The following is a 6,000-nucleotide window of genomic DNA, read 5'->3' as shown; positions in this document are numbered from 1 at the left end:
AACTTTTAAACTCTGGTTTCCACATGTTCATTGCTGTTATGTAGAAGTATTATTGACTTCTTGTGTGTTGACCTTGCATCTTGCAACTTTGAAAAACTTATTCTTTTGTTAGTTTTTTGGGGGTATAGTCACAGTTCATTCTACAGAGACAATCATATCATCTGCAGATAGGTACTGTTTTATTTCTTCCTTTCCAATCTGTATGCATTTTATTTATTTTTCTTGCCTTATTGCCCTACCTAGTATTTCCACAGAATGAAGAATAAGAGTTATAAAAGTGGGCATCCTTGCCTCGTCTCTGATCTTAGGGAGAAAGCATTCAGTCATTTTTAATATGATGGTAGCTGTAAGTATTTTGCAAAATGTTCCTTATCAGGTCGAGGAAGTTCCCTTATGTTCCTACTTTGCCAAAAGTTTTTATCATAAGTGGATATTTTCTATCTAATGATTTTTCTGCATCAATTAATATATGAATTATTTTATTTAGAATCTTAATGTGACAGATTAAAAATCCATTGATGGAATTTTGAAGATTGAACTAGCCTTGCATTTCCAGGATATTCTTTTAACACATTGCTGGACTCAGTTTGCTAATGTTATCTCAAAGAGTTTTGTATCTATATTAATGAGGAATATTGGTCTGTGGGTTTTTTTTTTAATACTGTTGAGAAACAGTCTTTTATCGAGTAAAACACCTTGAAGCCCTCTTTGGATATGAAAGTTGAACCTCTGCATCTATTTTTCAGGGCATGGTGGGGATGATTGGATCATGTGCTGCCTAATTATAGGAGCAGAAATGGGGTGCAGGTTCATGGAGGTGATAGTAGTGGTGAAGATGCAGGTTGAAGTAGGGGCTGGAAGAGAAAGGAGAGTTAATGAATGAGAGCAGGGAGGGGGTTGTGAGATCGAGAGGAACCCAGCTATGGGCTGGAAGCTGGAGTATCCCAGGAAGTGGTGCTAGGGAGAGCTGGGTGTTTAGGCGAAGGTGCTCTTCGTAACAGGAATGTATGGAATCAGGCTTCAGCCTGCTGCTGGCTGGGGCTGAGTGTCACTACCTCTGCACCCTCAGCACCAGTAGCAACACCACAGCACCTATAGCCTTGGGTGGGGGTGGGGGGGCCTTTGGATGCCAGGAACCAAGCAAAGAACCGAGCAAGAGTGGGGGGCCCTGGAGTGCAACAGGGATATTGCATGCCTGCTGGGAATTGCAAATAGGGGTGGAGAATGCAGTGGGGCCAGGAAAACCTGCAGCCCCTACCAAGATAAAACAAACTCTTTCAAGAGGGGAAATGTGGAGTTTTCACATGTTGAACCCGGATTTGGGTCTATATTTATTTAATGATTGAAAGACAGGGTGACTCCATAAAACTGGAGGACCCTGGGGGACATTTGGCAGCTCAGTGTGGGTTGTGGTGGTAGGGGGAGGGTCTTTTTTCAAATAAAGCATCCCAGGAGAGACTCTTCTCAACAATCCCCTGACTATGGTGGCTCCATCCCTTGCCTTCCCTTTCCTGCTTCCGTGTTCTTATTTTGAGGCACTTGCCACTTCTTGCACTTCATTTTGTCTTTAGTTGTTTTACTGCCTCTATCTCCCAGAATGTCAGCTTCACGAGGGCAGGACTCAGTCCCTGCTCTATCCTCAGAGCCTGGGGCAAGTTCCTGGCACATAGAAGATTGCCCATAAATATTTTTTGAGTAAATGCAGAAGTGAGTGTCTCCTTCGGGCTGTCCACCTCTGGCATATCCTGGGCCAGGGGCCATGGGCTGGGTGGACTTGGGCAGGGTGTGGCTCCATGCCCACCCATGCAAGCCCTGCTGCTTGTTAGTGGCAGCTGAGCACATGGCCTGCTGCAGCCCCAAGTACCTCTCTCCCCTGACTTCTCCCAGCTCTCGATCTGACCCGGGCCAAGCCGACTGTGCTGTTCACTGTAGGGCGGGGCCAAATCTCCTACACACGAGTTGAATCATGCCTGCCAAAAAGACGTGGTGAAGTCCTAACCTCAGTACCTGTGAATGTGACCTAGTTTGGAAATAGAATCATTGCAGATGTCATCAAGGGGGGGTGCAAATCCAATGATTGAGATGTCCTTATAAGAAGAGGGAGATCTGGAGAGGGGAGGAGGCCATGTGAAGATGGAGAAGAGATGCGAGTGAGGCAATCACAAGCCAGGGAACTCCAAGGTAGACCACACTCACCAGAAACCAGAAGAGCCCAGGTAGGATTCTTCTACAGACCTTCAGTGGGAGGGCAGTCAACACCTCGAACTTGGACTTCCAGCCTTCGCCTCCAGAACAGTGAGAGAATAAATCTATGCAGGTGGGAGTGGGGCCCAGTGACCAGCTGGGTCTGTTTGCAGCCAGAGAAGAAAGGGCAGAGTGGGCAGGAGTCAGGCTTAGTGTCCTCTGTCCAGGCCAGGGAGGAGGATAGACAGGGGCCAAGGAAGCCCATAACAGCCACCGAGCGCCTGAGTCATCTCAGCGCTGGCACAGAGCGTCTGGCCCCAAGGGGACCCTGGCCGCCATCCCTCTGGCTTCCACCCTCTATGATAGACAGGGTCCGGACTGCCGTGGGGACAGCCTGTGCTCTTCTGAGTCAGACCAGCTGCTTCTCAGCAGGGACCACAGCATTTCCCATGGCTCAGCTCAGGACAGTGGCTGGGGAGCTTCTCCGGGAGTGTTCCTGGGAGGGCTTGGCTGGCACATAGCAGGAAAATAAACCATAACAATATATTGTTAAGTGAAAATAAAAGATGTAAATTATATGTGTAATAGGATAAGTGTTCAAATTAAAGTTTCACATGAATAAAAGGACAAAAAAAAAAAAAGAAAATAAACCAAACACTCTTTTCTCTGCTCTTCTCTCATCACTTGATGCAGAACACTTCTGACACCAAGAGTGGGGGTTCCCCCGACCCCCAGCCACCAATTCAGATCTCCAGCAGACACCAGCTGGGCGTCCTCTAATGCAATTCTCACGCGATCTACCTGGAGTTTGTGTCAGACCGCGCAGGTGAAGGGCTCAGCCCCACAAGACTGCCCCATTCAGATGCTAATCATGAGTCTGAGCCTGCAGACCTTCTGACCGATGGCTGTAAATCAAGTTTCTGCCATCTGCTAGGACGGCTCACAGAACCCAGGGAAACTTGTTACTTACATTTATGGTTTATTATAAAGGGTACAGAGGGACAGCCGGACAGAGATGTACAGGGCCAGGCATGGGGCACGGGGCACGGGGCTTCCATGCCCTCTCTGCAGCGCTTCACCCTCCAGGCACCTCCATATGTTTAGTAATTTGGAAGCGCTCCAAACCCCATAGTGGAGGGATTTTCATGGAGGCTTCATCATGTAGGCCAGATAGATGATTAACTCAGTCTCCAGCCGCTGTCCCCTTCCTGGAGGATAGTGAGGGTGGGGCAGCTGTAACCCCCCTGTGAATATAACTCCATTGGCCTGGGATCCACGTCCCCATCCCCCACAGCAGCCACAGCGAGCCCCACCCAAGGAGAGGCTGAGCTCAGACACGCTTATCCCTGCTCCCACCCGGTGGTCTTTCTCTACCTGCCCTAGTAGCCAAAAACAAAGGTCATAATCTCTTGGGAGCCCTATGGCCCTGCCCACTGTCTGAGAATCCTGAATACTTAACAGGTGTCTCTAGGGCAAGTTTGCATCCTCGTTATGGGATAGTAGCTGACGCAGTCTTGAAAGTGCCACCTCCTGGCTGGAGGCCAATCAACACGAAGCCAGTGCACTAAACAAAAACAACCAAGGACCCTTACAGAGTCCACCTCACTCCTCTGCTGCCTCCACTGGAGCAGATGCTGGTATCCACAGCTGCAAGACCTGAAGACAGATCATATCGCATCACAGGACTCTTTGCAGGCAGACACTCTCCAGTACCAGCCTGGAGCCCAGTAGCTCCACCGGGTGGCTAGACCCAGAAGAGCAAAAACAATCACTACACTTCGGCTCCCAGGAAGCCCCATCCCTAGGGGAAGGGGGAGAACACCACCTCAAGGGAGCACCCCGTGGAATAAAAGAATCTGAACAGCAGCCCTTGAATCCCAGATCTTCCCTCTGACATAGTCTACCCAAATGAGAAGAAACCAGAAAAACAGTTCTGGCAATACGATAAAACAAGGTTCTTTAACACCCCCAAAAGATCACACTAGCTCACCAGCAATGGATCCAAACCAAGAAGAAAATATCTGAATTGCCAGAAAAAGAATTTAGAAGGTCGATTATTAAGCTAATCAAGGAGGAACCAGTGAAAGGTGAAGTCCAACTTAAAGAAATAAGAAACATGATACAGGACATGAAACGAAAATTCTTCAGTGAGATAGAGAGCATAAATTAAAAAAAATCACAACTTCCAGAAATCAAGGACGCACTTAGAGAAATGCAAAATGCACTGGAAAGTCTTAACAATAGAATCAAACAAGCAGAAGAAAGAACCTCAGAGCTCAAAGACAAGGCTTTCAAATTGATCCAATCCATCAAATACAAAGAAAAAAGAATAATAATAATTAAAAAAAAAAAAAAGTCTCCTAGAAGTCTGGGACTACGTTAAACATCCAAACCTAAGAATAATTGGTGTTCCTGGGGAAAAAAGAAATCTAAAAGTTTGGAAAACGTATTTGAGGGAATAATTGAGGAAAACTTCCCTGGCTTTGCTAGAGATCTAGACAAGAAGCTCAAAGAACAAGAAGCTCAGAGAACACCTGGGAAATTCATTGCAAAATGATCCTTGCCTAGGTACTGGTATTGTCCTCAGGTTATCAAAGTCAAGACAAAGAAAAGAATCTTAAGAGCTGTGAGGCAAAAGCATCAGGTAACCTATAAAGGAAAAACCAGAGTAACAGCAGATTTCCCAGCAGAAAAGCTAGAAGGGATTGGGGTCCTATTTTTAGCCTGCTTAAACAAAACAATTATCAGCCAGTAATTTTGTATCCAGTGAAACTAAGCTTCATAAATGAAGGATAGATACAGTCTTTTCCAGACAAACAAATGCCCAGAGAATTCGCCACTACCAAGCCAGCACTAGAAGAATTGCTAAAAGGAGCTCTAAATCTTGAAACAAATGCTTGAAATACACCAAAATAGAACTTCCTTAAAGCATAAATCTCACGGGACCTATATAACAATAACACAATGAAAAAAAAAGTATTCAGGCAACAAATAGCACAATGAATAAAATAGTACCTCACATCTCAATACTAACATTGAATGTAAATGGCCTAAATGCTCCACTTAAAATATACAGAATGGCAGGATGAATAAGAATTCACCAGCCAATTTTCTGCTGTCTTCAGGAGACTCACCTAACACATAAGGACTCACATAAACTTAAGGTAAAGGGAGGAAAAATATATTCCATGCAAATGGACACCAAAAGTGAGCAAGAGTAGCTATTCTTTTATCAGAAAAAATAAACTTTAAAGCAACAGCAGTTAAAAAAGACAAAGAGGGATATTACATAACGATGAAAGGATTAAACAGGAAAATATCACAATTCTAAATATATATGCACCTTACACTGGAGCTCCCAAATTTATAAAACAATTACTACTAGACCTAAGACATGAGATAGATGGCAACACAAAAATAGTGGGGAGTTTCAATACTCCACTGACAGCACTAGACAGGTCATCAAGACAGATAGTCAATGAAGAAACAATAGACTTAAACTATACCCTACAACTAATGGACTTAACAGATATTTATAGAACATTCTATCCAACAACTGCAGAATATACATTCTATTCATCAGCTCGTGGAACACTCTCCAAGGTAGACCATACGATAGGCCATAAAACAAGTCACAGTCAATTTAAGAAAATCAAAATTATATCAAGTACTCTCTTAGACCATAGTGGAATAAAATTGGAAATCAACTCCAAAAGGAACCCTCAAAACCCTGCAAATACATAGAAGTTAAATAACCTGCTTCTGAATGATCACTGGGCCAATGATGAAATCAAGATGGAAATGAAAATTTCTTTG

Source organism: Pan paniscus, chromosome 1 (genome assembly GCF_029289425.2).
Source record: "Pan paniscus chromosome 1, NHGRI_mPanPan1-v2.0_pri, whole genome shotgun sequence".
In the NCBI taxonomy this organism is placed as follows: Eukaryota; Metazoa; Chordata; class Mammalia; order Primates; family Hominidae; genus Pan; species Pan paniscus.
The sequence above is the reverse complement of the archived record's forward strand: the minus strand, read 5'-3'. Positions refer to the sequence as shown.